This window comes from Anser brachyrhynchus (genome assembly GCF_964034855.1).
Source record: "Anser brachyrhynchus genome assembly, chromosome: 9".
Taxonomy (NCBI): domain Eukaryota; kingdom Metazoa; phylum Chordata; class Aves; order Anseriformes; family Anatidae; genus Anser; species Anser brachyrhynchus.
In genome coordinates this window covers 27,314,129-27,337,236 of record NC_137703.1, presented here as the reverse complement: position 1 = coordinate 27,337,236, position 23,108 = coordinate 27,314,129, and the positions used below count along the sequence as shown (strand labels likewise).

General features: G+C 58.6%; 1 long non-coding RNA gene across 1 annotated transcript in view; it reads left to right on the top strand.

Annotated features, from left to right (window-relative positions):
* The window catches only part of LOC308199703, a 51,615-nt gene that overhangs the window by 5,788 nt on the left and 22,719 nt on the right, over positions 1–23,108 (top strand). The gene's annotated exons all lie outside the window — the stretch shown is intronic.

The window sequence follows — 23,108 nt, the reverse complement described above, 5'->3', positions numbered from 1 at the left end:
AGCCGTAATCTACAACCGAATCGGAGACATCGGACTGATCCTGAGCATAGCATGACTAGCTTCAACATTCAACACCTGAGAGATCCAACAAGCCGTACACCCCCACCAAACCCCAATCCTCCCCCTCATAGGATTAATCCTCGCAGCCGCAGGAAAATCCGCCCAATTTGGACTCCACCCATGACTGCCCGCAGCAATAGAAGGCCCCACCCCAGTATCAGCCCTACTGCACTCCAGTACCATAGTAGTAGCCGGAATCTTCCTGCTCATCCGCATGCACCCCCTGCTAGCCACCAACCAGACAGCCCTAACTGCCTGCCTATGCCTAGGTGCTCTATCAACCCTATTCGCTGCCACATGCGCCCTAACCCAAAATGACATCAAAAAAATCATTGCTTTCTCAACATCCAGCCAACTAGGACTAATAATAGTCACTATCGGACTAAACCTCCCACAACTAGCCTTCCTACACATCTCAACCCATGCCTTCTTTAAAGCCATACTATTCCTATGCTCAGGGTCTATCATCCACAACCTAAACGGAGAACAAGATATCCGAAAGATAGGAGGCCTACAGAAAATACTCCCAGTCACTACTTCCTGCCTAACCATCGGAAACCTGGCGCTGATAGGAACCCCATTCCTAGCCGGATTCTACTCAAAAGACCTCATCATCGAAAGCTTAAACACATCATACCTAAATACTTGAGCCCTACTCCTAACCCTTATAGCCACAGCATTCACCGCAACCTACAGCATCCGCATAACCATCCTAGTCCAAGCTGGACAAACCCGAATCCCCCCAATAGTATCAATAAACGAAAACAACCCACTAATCACCGCCCCCCTAACCCGACTCGCCCTAGGCAGCATTACAGCAGGAATAATCATTACCTCTTTCATCACACCAACCAAAACCCCCCCAATAACCATACCCCTTATCACCAAAACCGCTGCCATCCTCATAACAATCCTAGGAATCATCCTAGCCCTAGAACTATCGAACATAACACACACCCTCACTCACCCCAAACCAAACCCCCTCATAAACTTCTCCTCTGCATTAGGGTACTTCAACCCCCTAGTACACCGATTCTTCTCCAAAAACCTACTAGAAAAGGGACAAAACATTGCCCTACACTTGATCGACCTCTCCTGACTCAAAAAAATAGGGCCAGAGGGCCTTGCTGAACTACAAGTAGCCGCAAGCAAAGCCGCAACCTCAATACACACAGGGCTAATTAAGGCCTACCTAGGATCCTTCGCCCTCTCCATCCTGGTAATAATCCTAATAACACACAGACTCACTAATGGCCCCTAACATCCGCAAATCCCATCCCCTACTAAAAATAATCAACAGCTCCCTAATCGACCTACCCGCCCCCTCCAACATCTCTGCCTGATGAAACTTCGGCTCCCTTCTAGCCATCTGCTTAGCCACACAAATCCTAACAGGCCTGCTACTAGCCATACACTACACCGCAGACACTTCACTCGCCTTCTCCTCAGTAGCTCACACATGCCGAGACGTCCAGTACGGATGGCTCATCCGCAACCTCCACGCCAACGGTGCTTCGCTCTTCTTTATCTGCATCTACTTACACATCGGACGAGGCCTCTACTACGGCTCCTACCTATACAAAGAAACCTGAAACACAGGAGTAATCCTCCTACTCACCCTAATAGCAACTGCCTTCGTAGGGTATGTCCTACCATGAGGACAAATGTCATTCTGAGGGGCCACCGTAATCACCAACCTATTCTCAGCCATCCCGTACATTGGGCAAACTCTAGTAGAATGAGCCTGAGGAGGATTCTCAGTAGACAATCCAACCTTAACCCGATTCTTCGCCATCCACTTCCTACTGCCCTTCCTAATTGCAGGAATCACCCTAGTCCACCTAACCTTCCTACACGAATCAGGCTCAAATAACCCACTAGGAATCGTATCAGACTGCGACAAAATCCCATTCCACCCATACTTCTCCATTAAAGACAGCTTAGGGCTTACCCTAATAATCACCCCTCTAATAGCACTAGCCCTATTTTCACCGAACCTCCTGGTTCTTGGAATCCTAGTAGGGAGTGGTTGGCCACATGAGATGTACAGGATTTTTACCTGTGATTTAGTCTTGACAAGGCTATGTAATTGGTTTACTAACGTCTCATAAGAAAGAAGCATGAGCGGTTAATGCAGTTGGCTTGAAACCCATCCCCAGTGGTGCAAGTGCACTCTCTGAACTCACTGAAGTGCATCCCCAGTGGTGCCAGTGCACTCTCTGCACTCACTGCACTGCATCCCCAGTGGTGCAAGTGCAATCTCTGGACTCACTGCAGAGCATCCCCAGTGGTGCCAGTGCACTCTGTGGACTCACTGTAGTGCATCCCCAGTGGTGCCAGTGCACTCTCTGGACTCACTGCACTGCATCCCCAGTGGTGCCAGTGCAATCTCTGGACTCACTGCAGTGCATCCCCAGTGGTGCCAGTGCACTCTCTGGACTCACTGCACTGCAGCCCCAGTGGTGCCAGTGCACTCTCTGGACTCACTGCAGTGCATCCCCAGTGGTGCCAGTGCACTCTCTGGACTCACTGCACTGCATCCCCAGTGGTGCCAGTGCACTCTCTGGACTCACTGCACTGCATCCCCAGTGGTGCCAGTGCGCTCTCTGGAGTCACAGCACTGCATCCCCAGTGGTGCCAGTGCACTCTCTGGACTCACTGCACTGCAGCCCCATTGGTGCCAGTGCACTCTCTGGACTCACTGAAGTGCATCCCCATTGGTGCCATTGCACTCTCTGCACTCACTGCACTGCATCCCCAGTGGTGCCAGTGCACTCACTGGACTCACTGTAGTGCATCCCCAGTGGTGCCAGTGCACTCTCTGGACTCACTGCACTGCATCCCCAGTGGTGCCAGTGCAATCTCTGGACTCACTGCAGTGCATCCCCAGTGGTGCCAGTGCACTCTCTGGACTCACTGCACTGCAGCCCCAGTGGTGCCAGTGCACTCTCTGGACTCACTGCAGTGCATCCCCAGTGGTGCCAGTGCACTCTCTGGACTCACTGCACTGCATCCCCAGTGGTGCCAGTGCACTCTCTGGACTCACTGCACTGCATCCCCAGTGGTGCCAGTGCGCTCTCTGGAGTCACAGCACTGCATCCCCAGTGGTGCCAGTGCACTCTCTGGACTCACTGCACTGCAGCCCCATTGGTGCCAGTGCACTCTCTGGACTCACTGAAGTGCATCCCCATTGGTGCCATTGCACTCTCTGCACTCACTGCACTGCATCCCCAGTGGTGCCAGTGCACTCACTGGACTCACTGCACTGCATCCCCAGTGGTGCCAGTGCGCTCTCCGGAGTCACAGCACTGCATCCCCAGTGGTGCCAGTGCACTCTCTGGACTCACTTCACTGCATCCCCAGTGGTGCCAGTGCACTCTCTGGACTCACTGCACTGCAGGCCCAGTGGTACAAGTGCACTCACTGGACTCACTGTACTGCATCACCAGTGGTGCCAGTGCACTCTCTGGACTCACTGCACTGCATCCCCAGTGGTTCCAGTGCATTCACTGGACTCACTGTACTGCATCTCCAGTGGTGCCAGTGCACTCTCTGGACTCACTGCACTGCATCCCCAGTGGTGCCAGTGTACTCACAGGATTCACTGCACTGCATCCCCAGTGGTGCCAATGCACTCTCTGGACTCACTGCAGTGCATCCCCAGTGGTGCCAGTGCACTCACTGGACTCACTGAAGTGCATTCTCAGTGGTGCCAGTGCACTCTCTGGGCTCACTGAAGTGCATCCCCAGTGGTGCCAGTACACTCACTGGACTCACTGCACTGCATCCCCAGTGGTGCCAGTGCACTCTCTGGACTCACTGCACTGCATCCCCAGTGGTGCCAGTGCACTCTCTGGACTCACTGTAGTGCATCCCCAGTGGTTCCAGTGCACTCTCTGGACTCACTGCATTGCATCCCCAGTGGTGCCAGTGCACTCTCTGCACTCACTTCACTGCATCCCCAGTGGTGCCAGTGCACTCTCTTGACTCACTGCACTGCATCCACAGTGGTGCCAGTGAAGTCTTTGGACTCACTGCACTGCATCCCCAGTGTTGCCAGTGCACTCTGTGGAGTCACTCAAGTGCATCCCCAGTGGTGGTAGTGCACTCTCTGGACTCACTGCACTGCATGTCCAGTGGTGCCAGTGCACTCTCTGGACTGACTGTACTGCATCCCCACTGGTGCCAGTGCACTATGTGGACTCACTGTACTGCATCCTCAGTGGTGACAGTGCACTCTGTGGACTAACTGCAGTGCATCCCCAGTGGTGCCAGTGCACTCTCTGGACTCACTGCACTGCATCCCCAGTGGTGCCAGTGCACTCTCTGGTCTCACTGCACTGCATTCCCAGTGGTGCCAGTGCAGTCTCCGGACTCACTGCACTGCATCCCCAGTGGTGCCAGTGCACTGTCTGGACTCACTGCAGTGCATCCCCAGTGGTGTCAGTGCACTCTCTGGACTCACTGTACTGCACCCACAGTGGTGCCAGTGCACTCACTGGACTGACTGCACTGCATCCCCAGTGGTGCCAGTGCGCTCTCTGGAGTCACAGCACTGCATCCCCAGTGGTGCCAGTGCACTCACTGGACTCACTGCACTGCATCACAGGTGGTGCCAGTGCACTCTCTGGACTCACTGCAGTGAATCCCCGCTGGTGCCCGTGTACTCTCTGCAGTCACTGCACTGCATCCCCAGTGGTGCCAGTGCACTCACTGGACTCACGGGACTGCATCCCCAGTGGTGCCAGTGAACTCTCTGGACTCACTGCACTGCATCCCCAGTGGTGCCAGTGTACTCTCTGGACTCACTGCAGTGCATCCCCAGGGGTGCCAGAGCACTCTCTGGACTCACTGCACTGCATCCCCAGTGGTGCCAGTGCACTCTCTGGACTCACTGCACTGCATCCCCAGTGGTGTCAGTGCACTCTCTGGACTCACTGAAGTGCATCCCCAGTTGTGCCAGTGCACTCTCTGGACTCAATGCACTGCATCCCCAGTGGTGCCAGTGCACTCTCTGGACTCAGTGCACTGCATCCCCAGTGGTGCCAGTGCAATCTCTGGACTCACTTTAGTGCATCCCCAGTGCTGCCAGTGCACTCTCTGGACTCACTGCAGTGCATCCCCAGTGGTGCCAGTGCACTCTCTGGACTCACTGTACTGCATCACCAGTGGTGCCAGTGCACTCTCTGGACTCACTGCAGTGCATCCCCAGTGGTGCCAGTGCACTCTCTGGACTCACTGCACTGCATCCCCAGTGGTGCCAGTGCAATCTCTGGACTCACTGCACTGCATCCCCAGTGGTGCCAGTGCACTCTCTGGACTCACTGCACTGCATCTCCAGTTTTGCCAGTAAAGTCTTTGGACTCACTGCACTGCATCCCCAGTGGTGCCAGTGAACTCTCTGGAGTCACTGAAGTGCATCCCCAGTGGTGCCAGTGCACTCTCTGGACTCACTGCACTGCATGTCCAGTGGTGCCAGTGCACTCTCTGGACTCACTGCACTGCATCCCCAGTGGTGCCAGTGCACTCTCTGGACTCACTGCAGTGCATCCCCAGTGGTGCCACTGCACTCTCTGGACTCACTGTACTGCATCCCCACTGGTACCAGTGCACTTAGCGGACTCACTGTACTGCATCCCCAGTGGTGCCAGTGCACTCTCTGGACTCACTGCAGTGCATCCCCAGTGGTGCCAGTGCACACTCTGGACTCAATGCACTGCATCCCCAGTGGTGCCAGTGCACTCTCTGGACTCACTGCACTGCATCCCCAGTGTTCACAGTGCACTCTCTGCACTCACTACACTGCATCCCCAGTGGTGCCAGTGCACTCTCTGGACTCACTGCACTGCATCCCCAGTGGTGCCAGTGCACTCTGTGGACTCACTGCACTGCATCCCCAGTGGTGTCAGTGCACTCTCTGGACTCACTGCACTGCATCCCCAGTGGTGCCAGTGCACTCTCTGGACTCACTGCACTGCATCCCCAGTGGAGCCCGTGCACTCTCTGGACTCACTGTACTGCATCCCCAGTGTTGCCAGTGCACTCTCTGGAGTAACTGCAGTGCATCCCCAGTGGTGCCAAAGCACTCTTTGGACTCCCGGCACCGCATCCCCAGTGGTGCCAGTACACTCTCTGGGCTCACTGCAGTGCATCCCCAGTGGTGCCAGTGCACTCTCTTGACTCACTGCACTGCATCCCCAGTGGTGCCAGTGTACTCACTGGACTCACTGCACTGCATTCCCCAGTGGTGCTAGTGCACTCTCTGGACTCACTGCAGTGCATCCCCAGTGGTGCCAGTGCACTCTCTGGACTCACAGAAGTGCATTCTCAGTGGTTCCAGTGCACTCTGTGGACTCAATGCAGTGCATCCCCAGTGGTGCCAGTGCGCTCTCTGGACTCACTGCAGTGCATCCCCAATGGTGCCAGTGCACTCTCTGGACTCACTGCACTGCATCCCCAGTGCTGCCAGTGCACTCTCTGGACTCACTGCACTGCATCCCCAGTGGTGCCAGTGCACTCTCTGGACTCACTGCACTGCATCCCCAGTGGTGCCACTGCACTCTCTGGACTCACTGCAGTGCATCCCCAGTGGTGCCAGTGCACTCTCTGGACTCACTGCAGTGCATCCCCACTGCTGCCAGTGCACTCTCTGGACTCACAGCAGTGCATCCCCAGTGGTGCCAGTGCACTCTCTGGACTCACTGCACTGCATCCCCAGTGGTGCCAATGCACTCTCTGGACTCACTGCACTGCATCCCCAGTGGTGCCAGTGCACTCTCTGGACTCACTGCAGTGCATCCCAGTGGTGCCAGTGCACTCTCTGGACTCACTGCACTGCATCCCCAGTGGTGCCAGTGCACTCTCTCGAGTCACTGCACTACATCCCCAGTGGTGCCAGTGCGCTCACTGGACTCACTGTACTACATCATCAGTGGTGCCAGTGCACTCTCTGGAGTGACTGCAGTGCATCCCCAGTGGTGCCAGTGCACTCTCTGGACTCACTGCACTGCAACCCCAGTGCTGCCAGTGCACTCTCTGGACTCACTGCACTGCATCCCCAGTGGTGCCAGTGCACTCTCTGGACTCACTGCACTGCATCCCCAGTGGTGCCAGTGCACTCTCTGGACTCACTGCACCGCATCCCCACTGGTGCCAGTGCACTCTCTGGACTCACTGCACTGCATCCCCAGTGGTGCCAGTGCACTCTCTGGACTCACTGCAGTGCATCCCCAGTGGTGCCAGTGCACTCTCCGGACTCACTGCAGTGCATCCCCAGTTGTGCCAGTGCACTCTCCGGACTCACTGCAGTGCATCCCCAGTGGTGCCAGTGCACTCTCTGGACTCACTGCAGTGCATCACCAGTGGTGCCAGTGCACTCTCTGGACTCACTGCAGTGCATCCCCAGTGGTGCCAGTGCACTCTCTGGACTGCACTGCAGCCCCGGTGGTGCCAGTGCAATCTCTGGACTCACTGCACTGCATCTCCAGTTTTGCCAGTGAAGTCTTTGGACTCACTGCACTGCATCCCCAGTGGTGCCAGTGCACTCTCTGGAGTCACTGAAGTGCATCCCCAGTGGTGCCAGTGCACTCTCTGGACTCACTGCACTGCATGCCCAGTAGTGCCACTGCACTCTCTGGACTCACGGTACTGCATCCCCACTGGAACCAGTGCACTCTGTGGACTCACTGTACTGCATCCCCAGTGGTGACAGTGCACTCTCTGGACTCACTGCACTGCATCATCAGTGGTGCCAGTGCACTCTCTGGACTCACTGCAGTGCATCCCCAGTGGTGCCAGTGCACTCTCTGGACTCACTGCACTGCATCCCCAGTGGTGCCAGTGCACTCTCTGGAATCACTGCAGTGCATCCACAGTGGTGCCAGTGCACTCACTGGACTCACTGCAGTGCATTCCCTCTGGTGCCAGTGCACTCTCTGGACTCACTGCAGTGCATCCCCAGTGGTGCCAGTGCACTCTCTGGACTCACTGCACTGCATCCCCAGTGGTTCCAGTGCACTCTCTGGACTCACTGCACTGCATCCCCAGTGGTGCCAGTGCACTCTCTGGACTCACTGCACTGCATCCCCAGTGGTGCCAGTGCACTCTCTGGACTCACTGCAGTGCATCCACAGTGGTGCCAGTGCACTCACTGGACTCACTGCAGTGCATTCCCTCTGGTGCCAGTGCACTCTCTGGACTCACTGCACTGCATCCCCAGTGGTGCCAGTGCACTCTCTGGACTCACTGCAGTGCATCCCCAGTGGTGCCAGTGCACTCTCTGGACTCACTGCAGTGCATCCCCAGTGGTTCCAGTGCACTCTCTCGAGTCACTGCACTACATCCCCAGTTGTGCCAGTGCAATCTCTGGACTCACTTTAGTGCATCCCCAGTGCTGCCAGTGCACTCTCTGGACTCACTGCAGTGCATCCCCAGTGGTGCCAGTGCACTCTCTGGACTCACTGCACTGCTTCCCCAGTGGTGCCAGTGCTATCCCTGGACTCACTGTAGTGCATCCCCAGTGGTGCCAGTGCACTCTCTGGACTCACTGCAGTGCATCCCCAGTGGTGCCAGTGCACTCTCTGGACTCACTGAAGTGCATTCTCTGTGGTGCCAGTGCACTCTCTGGACTCACTGCAGTGCATCCCCAGTGGTGCCAGTGCACTCACTGGACTCACTGCACTGCATCCCCAGTGGTGCCAGTGCACTCTCTGGGCTCACTGCACTGCATCCCCAGTGGTGCCAGTGCACTCTCTAGAGTCACTGCGCTGCATCCCCAGTTGTGCCAGTGCACTCTCTGGACTCACTGCACTGCATCCCCAGTGGTGCCAGTGCACTCTCTGGACTCGCGTCACTGCATCCCCTGTGGAGCCAGTGCACTCTCTGGACTCGCGTCACTGCATCCCCAGTGGTGCCAGTGCACTCTCTGGACTCACTGAAGTGCATCCCCAGTGGTGCCAGTGCACTCTCTGGACTCACTGCAGTGCATCCCCAGTGGTGCTAGTGCACTCTGGACTGACTGCAGTGCATCCCCAGTGGTGCCAGTGCACTCTCTGGACTCACTGCTGTGCATCCCCAGTGGTGCCAGTGCACTCTCTGGACTCACTGCAGTGCATTCCCGGTGGTGCCAGTGCACTCTCTGGACTCACTGCAGTGCATCCCCAGTGGTGCCAGTGCACTCTCTGGACTCACAGCACTGCATCCCCAGTGGTGCCAGTGCACTCTCTGGACTCACTGTACTGCATCCCCAGTGGTGCCAGTGCACTCTCTGGACTCACCGCACTGCACCCCCAGTGGAGCCAGTGCACTCTCTGGACTCACTGCACCGCATCCCCAGTGGTGCCAGTGAACTCTCTAGAGTCACTGCACTGCATCCCCAGTGGTGCCAGTGCACTCTCTGGACTCACTGAAGTGCATTCTCAGTGGTGCAAGTGCACTCTCTGGACTCACTGCACTGCATCCCCAGTGGTGCCAGTGCACTCTCTGGACTCACTGAAGTGCATCCCCAGTGGTGCCAGTATACTCTCTGGACTCACTGAAGGGCATTCTCAGTGGTGCCAGTGCACTCTCTGGACTCACTGCAGTGCATCCCCAGTGGTGCCAGTGCACTCTCTGGACTCACCGCACCGCATCCCCAGTGGTGCCAGTGCACTCTCTGGAGTAACTGCAGTGCATCACCAGTGGTGCCACTGCACTCTCTGGACTCACTGCACAGCATCCCCAGTGGAGCCAGTGCACTCTCTGGACTCACTGCACTGCATTCCCAGTGGTGCCAGTGCACTCTCTGGACTCACTGCACTGCATCCCCAGTGGTGCCAGTGCGATCTCTGGACTCACTGCACTGCATCCCCAATGGAGCCCGTGCACTCTGTGGACTCACTGCAGTGCATCCCCAGTGGTGCCAGTGCACTCTCTGGACTCACTGCACTGAAGCCCCAGTGGTGCCAGTGCACTCTCTGGACTCACTGCAGTGCATCCCCAGTGGCGCTAGTGCACTCTCTGGACTCACTGCAGTGCATCCCCAGTGGTGCCAGTACACTCTCTGGACACACTGAAGTGCATTTTCTGTGGTCCCAGTGCACTCTCTGGACTCACTGCACTGCATCCCCAGTGGTGCGAGTGCACTCTCTGGACTCACTGCACTGAAGCCCCAGTGGTGCCAGTGCACTCTCTGGACTCACTGCAGTGCATCCCCAGTGGTGCCAGTGCACTCTCTGGACTCACTGCTCTGCATCCCCAGTGGTGCCAGTGCACTCTGTGGACTCACTGCAGTGCATCCCCAGTGGTGCCAGTGCCCTCTCTGGACTCACTGCAGTGCATTACCTCTGGTGCCAGTGCACTCTCTGGACTCACTGCACTGCATCCCCAGTGCTGCCAGTGCACTCTCTGGACTCACTGCACTGCATCCCCAGTGGTGCCAGAGCACTCTCTGGACTCACTGCAGTGCATCCCCAGTGGTGCCAGTGCGCTCTCTGGACTCACTGCACTGCATCCCCAGTGGTGCCAGTGCACTCTCTGGACTCACTGCACTGCATCCCCAGTCCTGCCAGTGCACTCTCTTGACTCACTGCACTGCATCCCCAGTGGTGCCAGTGCACTCTCTGGACTCACTGAAGTGCATTCTCAGTGGAGCCAGTGCACTCTCTGGACTCACTGCACTGCATCCCCAGTGGTGCCAGTGCTATCCCTGGACTCACTGTAGTGCATCCCCAGTGGTGCCAGTGCACTCTCTGGACTCACTGCAGGGCATCCCCAGTGGTGCCAGTGCACTCTCTGGACTCACTGCACTGCATCCCCAGTGGTGCCAGTGCACTCTCTGGACTCACTGCAGTGCATCCCCAGTGGTGCCAGTGCACTCACTGGACTCACTGCACTGCATCCCCAGTGGTGCCAGTGCACTCTCTGGGCTCACTGCAGGGCATCCCCAGTGGTGCCAGTGCACTCTCTGGACTCACTGCACTGCATCCCCAGTGGTGCCTTTGCACTCCCTGGACTCACTGCACTGCTCCAGCCGCGGCAGCCGCTCCAGCCGCGGTAGCCCTCCAGCCGTGGCAGCCGCTCCACTCGGTAGCGGCTGGAGCGGCTGCCGCGGCTGGAGCGCCTGCCGCGGTTGGAGCGGCTGCCGCGGCTGGAGCGGCTGGAGCGAATGCCGCGGCTGGAGCGGCTGGAGCGGCTGCCGCGGCTGGAGCGGCTGGCGCGGCTGGAGGAGCTACCTCGGCTGGAGCGGTTAACGCGGCTGGAGCGGATGCCGAGGCTGGAGCGGATGCCGCGGCTGGTGCGGCTGGAGAGGCTTAAGCGGCTGGAGGAGTGCAGTGAGTCCAGAGAGTGCACTGGCACCTTGGGGATGCAGTGCAGTGAGTAAAGAGAGTGCACTGGCACCATTGGGGATGCAGTGCAGTGAGTCCAGAGAGTGCACTGGCACCACTGCGGATGCAGTGCCGTGAGTCCAGAGAGTGCACTGGCACCACTGGGGATGCAGTGCCGTGAGTCCAGAGAATGCACTGGCACCACTGGGGATACGGTGCCGGGAGTCCAGAGAGTGCACTGACACCACTGCGGATGCGGTGCCTGGAGTCCAGAGAGTTCTTTGGCACCACTGGGGATGCAGTGCAGTGAGTCCACAGAGTGCACTGACACCAGTGGGAATGCGGTGCAGTGAGTCCAGAGAGTGCAATGGCACCACTGGGGATGCACTGCAGTGAGTCCAGAGTGCACTAGCACCACTGGGGATGCAGAGCAGTGAGTCCAGAGAGTGTACTGGCACCACTGAGAATGCATTTCAGTGAGTCCAGAGAGTGCCGCTCCAGCCTCGGCATCCGCTCCAGCCGAGTCAACCCCGCGGTAACCCCTCCAGCCGCGGTAGACGCTCCAGCCGCGGCAGCCGCTCCAGCCGCTCCAGCCGCGGCAGCCGCTCCAGCCCCTCCAGCCGCGCCAGCCTCTCCATCCGCGGCAGCCGCTCCAGCCGCGGCAGCCGCTCCAGCCGCTCCAGCCGCGGCAGCCGCTCCAGCCGCTACCGAGTGGAGCGGCTGCCACGGCTGGAGGGCTACCGCGGCTGGAGCGGCTGCCGCGGCTGTAGCAGTGCATTGAGTCCAGGGAGTGCACTGGCACCACTGGGGATGCACTGCTGTGAGTCCAGAGAGTGCACTGACACCATTGGGGATGCACTTCACTCAGTCCAGTGAGTGTACTGGCACCACTGGGGATGCAGTGCAGTGAGTCAAGAGAGTGCACTGGCAGGACTGGGGATGCAGAGCAGTGAGTCCAGAGAGTGTACTGGCACCACTGGGGATGCAGAGCAGTGAGTCCAGAGAGTGTACTGGCACCACTGAGAATGCATTTCAGTGAGTCCAGAGAGTGCCGCTCCAGCCTCGGCATCCGCTCCAGCCGAGTCAACCCCGCGGTAGCCCCTCCAGCCGCGGTAGACGCTCCAGCCTCTCCATCCGCGGCAGCCGCTCCAGCCGCGGCAGCCGCTCCAGCCGCTCCAGCCGCGGCAGCCGCTCCAGCCGCTACCGAGTGGAGCGGCTGCCACGGCTGGAGGGCTACCGCGGCTGGAGCGGCTGCCGCGGCTGTAGCAGTGCAGTGAGTCCAGGGAGTGCACTGGCACCACTGGGGATGCACTGCTGTGAGTCCAGAGAGTGCACTAGCGCCACTGGGGATGCAGTGCAGTGAGTCCAGAGAGTGCACTGGCACCTCTGGTGATGCAGTGCAGTGAGTCCAGTGAGTGCACTAACAACACTGGAGATGCAGTGCAGTGAGTCCAGAGAGTGCACTGTCACCTTTGGGGATGCACTGCAGTGTCTGCAGAGAGTGCCCTGGCACCACGAGGGATGCAGTGCAGTGAGTCCAGTGAGTGTACTGGCACCACTGGGGATGCAGCGCAGTGAGTCCAGAGAGTGTACTGGCACCACAGGTGATGCAATGCAGTGAGTCCAGAGAGTGCACTGGCACCACTGGGGATGCAGTGCAGTGAGTCCAGAGAGAGCACTGGCAGCACTGGGGATGCAGTGCAGTGAGTCCAGAGAGTGCACTGGCACCACTCGGGATGCAGTGCAGTGAGTCCAGAGTGCATTAGCACCAATGGGGATGCATTGACGCGAGTCCAGAGAGTGCACTGGCACCACTGGGGATGCGGTGCAGTGAGTCCAGAGAGTGCACTGGCACCACTGGGGATGCAGTGCAGGGAGTCCAGAGAGTGCACTGGAACCACTGGGGATGCGGTGGCGGTAGTCCAGAGAGTGCTTTGGCACCACTGGGGATGCAGTACAGTGAGTCCAGAGAGTGCACTGGCACCACTGCGGATGCAGCGCAGTGACTCTAGAGAGTGCACTGGCACCACTGGGGATGCAGTGCAGTGAGTCCAGAGAGTGCACTGGCACCACTCAGGGTGCAGTGCGGTGAGTCCAGAGAGTGCACTGGCACCACTGGGGATGCAGTGCAGTGACTCTAGAGAGTGCACTGGCACCACTGGGTATGCAGTGCAGTGAGTCCATAGAGTGCACTGTCACCACTGGGGATGCACTGCAGTGAGTCCAGAGTGCACTAGCACCACTGGGGATGCACTGCAGTGAGTCCAGAGAGTGCACTGGCACCACTGGGGATGCAGTGACGCGAGTCCAGAGAGTGCACTGGCACCACTGGGGATGCACTGCATTCACTCCAGAGAGTGCACTGGCACCACTGGGGATGCACTGCATTCACTCCAGAGAGTGCACTGACACAATTGGGGATGCAGCGCAGTGACTCTAGAGAGTGCACTGGCACCACTGCGGATGCGGTGCAGTGGGTCCAGAGAGTGCAATGGCTCCACTGGGGATGCAGTGCAGTGAGTCCAGAGTGCACTAGCACCACTGGGGATGCAGAGCAGTGAGTCCAGAGAGCGCACTGGCACCACTGAGAATGCACTTCAGTTAGTCCAGAGAGTGCACTGGTACCACTGGGGATGCACTGCAGTGAGTCCAGAGAGTGCACTAGCACCACTGGGAATGCAGTGCAGTGAATCCAGTGAGTACACTGGCACCACTGGGGATGCAGTGCAGTGAGTCCAGAGAGTGCACTGGCACCACTGGGGATGCACTGCAGTGAGCCCAGAGAGTGCACTGGCACCACTGGGGATGCGGTGCCGGGAGTCCAGAGAGTGCACTGGCACCACTGGGGATGCAGTGCAGTGAGTCCAGAGAGTGCACTGGCACCACTGGGGATGCAGTGCAGTGAGTCCAGAGAGTGCACTGGCACCACTGGGGATGCACTGCAGTTACTCCAGAGAGTGCACTGGCACCACTGGGGATGCGGTGCGGTGAGTCCAGAGAGTGCACTGGCACCACTGGGGATGCAGTGCAGTCAGTCCAGTGAGTGTACTGGCACCACTGGGGAAACACTGCAGTGAGTCCAGAGAGTGCACTGGCACCACTGAGAATGCCCTTCAGTGAGTCCAGAGAGTGCACTGGCACCACTGGGGATGCACTGCAGTGAGTCCAGAGAGTGCACTGACACCACTGGGGATGCAGTGCAGTGAGTCCAGAGAGTGCACTGGCACCACTGGGGATGCACTTCAGTGAGTCCAGAGAGTGCACGCGCTCCACTGGGGATGCAGTACAGTGAGTCCAGAGAGTGTACTGGCACCACTGGGGATGCAGTGCAGTGAGTCCAGAGAGTGCACTGGCAGCACAGAGGATGCAGTGCAGTGAGTCCAGAGAGTGCTCTGGCACCACTGGAGATGCAGTGCAGTGAGTCCAGAGAGTGTACTGGCACCACAGGTGATGCAATGCAGTGAGTCCAGAGAGTGCACTGGCACCACTGGGGATGCAGTGCAGTGAGTCCAGAGAGAGCACTGGCAGCACAGGGGATGCAGTGCAGTGAGTCCAGAGAGTGCACTGGCACCACTAGGGATGCACTGCAGTGAGTCCAGAGAGTGCACTGGCACCACTAGGGAATGCAGTGCAGTGAGTCCAGAGAGTGCACTGGCACCAGTCGGGATGCAGTGCAGTGAGTCCAGAGTGCATTAGCACCAATGGGGATGCAGTGCAGTGAGTCCAGAGAGTGCACTGACACCACTGGGGATGCAGTGCAGTGAGTCCACAGAGTGCACTGGCACCACTGGGGATGCAGTGCAGTGAGTCCAGAGAGTGCACTGGCACCACTGGGGATGCACTGCAGTGAGCCCAGAGAGTGCACTGGCACCACTGGGGATGCGGTGCCGGGAGTCCAGAGAGTGCACTGGCACCACTGGGGATGCAGTGCAGTGAGTCCAGAGAGTGCACTGGCACCACTGGGGATGCAGTGCAGTGAGTCCAGAGAGTGCACTGGCACCACTGGGGATGCACTGCAGTTACTCCAGAGAGTGCACTGGCACCACTGGGGATGCGGTGCGGTGAGTCCAGAGAGTGCACTGGCACCACTGGGGATGCAGTGCAGTCAGTCCAGTGAGTGCACTGGCACCACTGGGGATGCGGTGCCGGGAGTCCAGAGAGTGCACTGGCACCACTGGGGATGCGGTGCGGTGAGTCCAGAGAGTGCACTGGCACCACTGGGGATGCACTGCAGTGAGCCCAGAGAGTGCACTGGCACCACTGGGGATGCGGTGCCGGGAGTCCAGAGAGTGCACTGGCACCACTGGGGATGCAGTGCAGTGAGTCCAGAGAGTGCACTGGCACCACTGGGGAAACACTGCAGTGAGTCCAGAGAGTGCACTGGCACCACTGAGAATGCCCTTCAGTGAGTCCAGAGAGTGCACTGGCACCACTGGGGATGCACTGCAGTGAGTCCAGAGAGTGCACTGACACCACTGGGGATGCAGTGCAGTGAGTCCAGAGAGTGCACTGGCACCACTGGGGATGCACTTCAGTGAGTCCAGAGAGTGCACGCGCTCCACTGGGGATGCAGTACAGTGAGTCCAGAGAGTGTACTGGCACCACTGGGGATGCAGTGCAGTGAGTCCAGAGAGTGCACTGGCAGCACAGAGGATGCAGTGCAGTGAGTCCAGAGAGTGCTCTGGCACCACTGGAGATGCAGTGCAGTGAGTCCAGAGAGTGTACTGGCACCACAGGTGATGCAATGCAGTGAGTCCAGAGAGTGCACTGGCACCACTGGGGATGCAGTGCAGTGAGTCCAGAGAGAGCACTGGCAGCACAGGGGATGCAGTGCAGTGAGTCCAGAGAGTGCACTGGCACCACTAGGGATGCACTGCAGTGAGTCCAGAGAGTGCACTGGCACCACTAGGGAATGCAGTGCAGTGAGTCCAGAGAGTGCACTGGCACCAGTCGGGATGCAGTGCAGTGAGTCCAGAGTGCATTAGCACCAATGGGGATGCAGTGCAGTGAGTCCAGAGAGTGCACTGACACCACTGGGGATGCAGTGCAGTGAGTCCACAGAGTGCACTGGCACCACTGGGGATGCAGTGCAGTGAGTCCAGAGACTGCACTGGCACCACTGGGGATGCAGTGTAGTGAGTGCAGAGAGTGCACTGTGAACACTGGGGATGCAGTGCAGTGAGTCCAGAGAGTGCACTGGCACCACTGGGGATGCAGTGCAGTGAGTCCAGAGTGTGCACTGGCACCACTGGGGATGCACTGCAGTGAGTCCAGAGATTGCACTGGCACCACTGGGGATGCACTGCAGTGAGTCCAGAGAATGCACTGGCACCTCTGGGGATGCAGTGCAGTGAGTCCAGAGAGTGCACTGGAACCACTGGGGATGCAGTGCAGTGAGTCCAGAGAGTGCACTGGCACCAGAGGGAATGCACTGCAGTGAGTCCAGTGAGTGCACTGGCACCACTGTGGATGCACTGCAGTGAGTCCACAGAGTGCACTGGTACCAGTGGGGATGCAGTACAGTGAGTCCAGAGAGTGCAGTGGCACCACTGGGCATGCAGTGCAGTGAGTCCAGAGAGTGCACTGGCACCACTGGGGATGCACTTCAGTGACTCCAGAGAGTGCACTGGCACCACTGGGGATGCAGTGCAGTGAGTCCAAAGACTTCACTGGCAAAACTGGGGATGCAGTGCAGTGAGTCCAGAGAGTGCACTGGCACCACTGGGGATGCAGTGCAGTGAGTCCAGAGATTGCACTGGCACCACCGGGGCTGCAGTGCAGTGAGTCCAGAGAGTGCCCTGGCACCACTGGGGATGCACTGCAGTGAGTCCAGAGAGTGCACTGGCACCACTGGTGATGCAGTACAGTGAGTCCAGAGAGTGCACTGGCACCACTGGGGATGCAGTGCAGTGAGTCCAGAGAGTGCACTGGCACCACTGGGGATGCACTGCAGTGAGTCCACAGAGTGCACTGGTACCACTGGGGATGCAGTGCAGTGAGTCCAGAGAGTGCACTGGCACCACTGGGGATGCGGTGCAGTGAGTCCAGAGAGTGCACTGGCACCACTGGGAATGCAGTGCAGTGAGTCCAGAGAGTGCACTGGCACCACTGGGGATGCAGTGCAGTGAGTCCAGAGAGTGCACTGGCAGCACTGGGGATGCAGTGCAGTGAGTCCAGAGAGTGCACTGGCACCACTGGGGATGCACTGAAGTGAGTCCAGAGAGCGCACTGGCACCACTGAGAATGCACTTCAGTTAGTCCAGTGAGTGCACTGGCACCACTGGGGATGCAGTGCAGTGAGTCCAGAGAGTGCACTGGCACCACTGGGGATGCACTGCAGTGAGCCCAGAGAGTGCACTGGCACCACTGGGGATGCAGTGCAGTGAGTCCAGAGAGTGCACTGGCACCACTGGGGATGCAGTGCAGTGAGTCCAGAGAGTGCACTGGCACCACTGGGGATGCACTGCAGTTACTCCAGAGAGTGCACTGGCACCACTGGGGATGCGGTGCGGTGAGTCCAGAGAGTGCACTGGCACCACTGGGGATGCAGTGCAGTCAGTCCAGTGAGTGTACTGGCACCACTGGGGAAACACTGCAGGGAGTCCAGAGAGTGCACTGGCACCACTGAGAATGCCCTTCAGTGAGTCCAGAGAGTGCACTGGCACCACTGGGGATGCACTGCAGTGAGTCCACAGAGTGCACTGGCACCACTGGAGATGCAGTGCAGTGAGTCCAGAGAGTGCACTTGCACCACTGGGGATGCACTTCAGTGAGTCCAGAGAGTGCACGCGCTCCACTGGGGATGCAGTACAGTGAGTCCAGAGAGTGCACTGGCACCACTGGGGATGCAGTGCAGTGAGTCCAGAGAGTGCACTGGCAGCACAGAGGATGCAGTGCAGTGAGTCCAGAGAGTGCTCTGACACCACTGGGGATGCAGTGCAGTGAGTCCAGAGAGTGCACTGGCACCACTGGGGATGCAGTGCAGTGAGTCCAGAGAGTGCACTGGCACCACTGGGGATGCAGTGCAGTGAGTCCAGAGAGTGCACTGGCACCACTGGGGATGCACTGCAGTGAGTCCAGAGAGTGCACTGGCACCACTGGGGATGCACTGCAGTGAGTCCAGAGAGTGCACTGGCTCCAGAGGAAATGCACTGCAGTGAGTACAGTGAGTGCACTGGCAGCACTGGGGATGCAGTGCAGTGAGTGCAGAGAGTACACTGGCACCACTGGGGATGCAGTGCAGTGAGTCCAGAGAGTGCACTGGCACCACTGGGGATGCAGTGCAGTGAGTCCAGAGAGTGCACTGGCAATACTGGGGATGCAGTGCAGTGAGTCCAGAGAGTGCACTGGCACCACTGGGGCTGCAGTGCAGTGAGTCCAGAGAGTGCACTGGCACCACTGGGGATGCAGTGCAGTGAGTCCAGAGAGTGCTCTGGCACCACTGGGGATGCACTGAAGTGAGTCCAGAGAGTGCACTGGCACCACTGGGGATGCAGTGCAGTGAGTCCAGAGAGTGCACTGGCAACACTGGGGTTGCAGTGCAGTGAGTCCGGAGAGTGCACTGGCACCACTGGGGATGCAGTGCAGTGAGTCCAGAGTGTGCACTGGCACGACTGGGAATGCAGTGCAGTGAGTCCAGAGAGTGCACAGGCAGCAACTGGGGATGCAGTGCAGTGAGTCCAGAGAGTGCACTGGCACCACTGGGGATGCAGTGCAGTGAGTCCAGAGAGTGTACTGGCACCACTGGGGATGCAGTGCAGTGAGTCCAGTGAGTGTACTGGCACCACTGGGGATGCACTGCAGTGAGTCCAGAGAGTGCACTGGCACCACTGAGAATGCACTTCAGTGAGTCCAGAGAGTGCACTGGCACCACTGGGGATGCAGTGCAGTGAGTCCAGAGAGTGCACTGGCACCACTGAGAATGCACTTCAGTGAGTCCAAAGAGTGCACTGGCACCACTGGGGATGCACTGCAGTGAGTCCAGAGAGTGCACTAGCACCACTGGGAATGCAGTACAGTGAGTCCAGTGAGTGCACTGGCACCACTGGGGATGTAGTGCAGTGACTCGAGAGAGTGCACTGGCACCACTGGGGATGCAGTGCAGTGAGTCCAGAGAGTGCACTGGTACCACTTGGGATGCAGTGCAGTGAGTCCAGTGAGTGCACTGGCACCACTGGGGATGCAGTGCAGTGAGTCCACAGAGTGCATTGGCACCACTGGGGCTGCAGTGCAGTGAGTCCAGAGAGTGCACTGGCACCACTGGGGATGCACTGCAGTGAGTCCAGAGAGTGCACTGGCACCACTGATGATGCAGTACAGTGAGTCCAGTGAGCGCACTGGCACCACTGGGGATGTAGTGCAGTGACTCGAGAGAGTACACTGGCACCACTGGGGATGCAGTGCAGTGAGTCCAGAGAGTGCACTGGCACCACTTTGGATGCATTGCAGTGAGTCCAGAGAGTGCACTGGCACCACTGGGGATGCAGTGCAGTGAGTCCAGAGAGTGCATTGGCACCACTGGGGATGCAGTGCAGTGAGTCCAGAGAGTGCACTGGCACCACTGGGGATGCACTGCTGTGAGTCCAGAGAGTGCACTGGCAGCAGTGGGGATGCACTGCAGTGAGACCAGAGAGTGCACTGGCACCACTGTTGATGCACTGCAGTGAGTCCAGAGAGTGCAGTGGCACCACTGGGGATGCAGTGCAGTGAGTCCAGAGAGTGCACTGGCACCACTGGGGATGCAGTGCAGTGAGTCCAGAGAGTGCACTGGCAGCACTGGGGATGCAGTGCAGTGAGTCCAGAGAGTGCACTGGCAGCACTGGGGATGCAGTGCAGTGAGTCCAGAGAGTGCACTGGCACCACTGGGGATGCACTGCAGTGAGTCCAGAGAGCGCACCGGCACCACTGGGGATGCACTGCAGTGAGTCCACAGAGTGCACTGGAACCACTAAGAATGCACTTCAGTGAGTCCAGAGAGTGCACTGGCACCACTGGGGATGCACTGCAGTGAGTCCAGAGAGTGCACTAGCACCACTGGGGAATGCAGTGCAGTGAGTCCAGTGAGTTCACTGGCACCACTGGGGATGCAGTGCAGTGAGTCAAGAGAGTGCACTGGCACCACTGGGGATGCACTGCAGTGAGACCAGAGAGTGCACTGGCACCACTGGGGATGCAGTGTAGTGAGTGCAGAGAGTGCACTGTGAACACTGGGGATGCAGTGCAGTGAGTCCAGAGAGTGCACTGGCACCACTGGGGATGCAGTGCAGTGAGTCCAGAGATTGCACTGGCACCACTGGGGATGCACTGCAGTGAGTCCAGAGATTGCACTGGATCCACTGGGGATGCACTGCAGTGAGTCCAGAGAATGCACTGGCACCACTGGGGATGCAGTGCAGTGAGTCCAGAGAGTGCACTGGCACCACTGGGGATGCAGTGCAGTGAGTCCAGAGAGTGCACTGGCACCAGAGGGAATGCACTGCAGTGAGTCCAGTGAGTGCACTGGCACCACTGTGGATGCATTGCAGTGAGTCCAGAGAGTGCACTGGCACCACTGGGGATGCAGTGCAGTGAGTCCAGAGAGTGCACTGGCACCACTGGGGATGCAGTGCAGTGAGTCCAGAGAGTGCACTGTCACCACTGGGGATGCAGTACAGTGAGTCCACAGAGTGCACTGGTACCAGTGGGGATGCAGTACAGTGAGTCCAGAGAGTGCAGTGGCACCACTGGGCATGCAGTGCAGTGAGTCCAGAGAGTGCACTGGCACCACTGGGGATGCAGTGCAGTGAGTCCAGTGAGTGTACTGGCACCACTGGGGATGCACTGCAGTGAGTCCAGAGAGTGCACTGGCACCACTGAGAATGCACTTCAGTGAGTCCAGAGAGTGCACTGGCACCACTGGGGATGCAGTGCAGTGAGTCCAGAGAGTGCACTGGCACCACTGGGGATGCACTGCAGTGAGTCCAGAGAGTGCACTGGCACCACTGGGGATGCACTGCAGTGAGTCCAGAGAGTGCACTGGCACCACTGGTAATGCAGTGCAGTGAGTCCAGAGAGTGCACTGGCACCACTGGGGATGCAGTGCAGTGAGTCCAGAGAGTGCACTGGCACCACTGGGGATGCAGTGCAGTGAGTCCAGAGAGTGCACTGGCAGCACTGGGGATGCAGTGCAGTCAGTCCAGAGAGTGCACTGGCACCACTGGGGATGCACTGCAGTGAGTCCAGAGAGCGCACTGGCACCACTGAGAATGCACTTCAGTTAGTCCAGAGAGTGCACTGGTACCACTGGGGATGCACTGCAGTGAGTCCAGAGAGTGCACTAGCACCACTGGGGATGCAGTGCAGTGAATCCAGTGAGTGCACTGGCACCACTGGGGATGCAGTGCAGTGAGTCAAGAGAGTGCACTGGCACCACTGGGGATGCACTGCAGTGAGCCCAGAGAGTGCACTGGCACCACTGGGGATGCGGTGCCGGGAGTCCAGAGAGTGCACTGGCACCACTGGGGATGCAGTGCAGTGAGTCCAGAGAGTGCACTGGCACCACTGGGGATGCACTGCAGTTACTCCAGAGAGTGCACTGGCACCACTGGGGATGCGGTGCGGTGAGTCCAGAGAGTGCACTGGCACCACTGGGGATGCAGTGCAGTCAGTCCAGTGAGTGTACTGGCACCACTGGGGAAACACTGCAGTGAGTCCAGAGAGTGCACTGGCACCACTGAGAATGCCCTTCAGTGAGTCCAGAGAGTGCACTGGCACCACTGGGGATGCACTGCAGTGAGTCCACAGAGTGCACTAGCACCACTGGGGATGCAGTGCAGTGAGTCCAGAGAGTGCACTTGCACCACTGGGGATGCACTTCAGTGAGTCCAGAGAGTGCACGCGCTCCACTGGGGATGCAGTACAGTGAGTCCAGAGAGTGCACTGGCACCACTGGGGATGCAGTGCAGTGAGTCCAGAGAGTGCACTGGCAGCACAGAGGATGCAGTGCAGTGAGTCCAGAGAGTGCTCTGACACCACTGGGGATGCAGTGCAGTGAGTCCAGAGAGTGCACTGGCACCACTGGGGATGCAGTGCAGTGAGTCCAGAGAGTGCACTGGCACCACTGGGGATGCACTTCAGTGAGTCCAGAGAGTGCACTGGCACCACTGGGGATGCAGTGCAGTGAGTCCAGAGAGTGCACTGGCACCACTGGGGATGCACTGCAGTGAGTCCAGAGAGTGCACTGGCACCACTGGGGATGCACTGCAGTGAGTCCAGAGAGTGCACTGGCTCCAGAGGGAATGCACTGCAGTGAGTACAGTGAGTGCACTGGCAGCACTGGGGATGCAGTGCAGTGAGTGCAGAGAGTGCACTGGCACCACTGGACATGCTGTGCAGTGAGTCCAGAGAGTGCACTGGCAGCACTGGGGATGCAGTGCAGTGACTCCAGAGAGTGCACTGGCAATACTGGGGATGCAGTGCAGTGAGTCCAGAGAGTGCACTGGCACCACTGGGGATGCAGTGCAGTGAGTCCAGAGAGTGCACTGGCACCACTGGGGATGCAGTGCAGTGAGTCCAGAGAGTGCTCTGGCACCACTGGGGATGCACTGAAGTGAGTCCAGAGAGTGCACTGGCACCACTGGGGATGCAGTGCAGTGAGTCCAGAGAGTGCACTGGCACCACTGGGGTTGCAGTGCAGTGAGTCCAGAGAGTGCACTGGCACGACTGGGAATGCAGTGCAGTGAGTCCAGAGAGTGCACAGGCAGCACT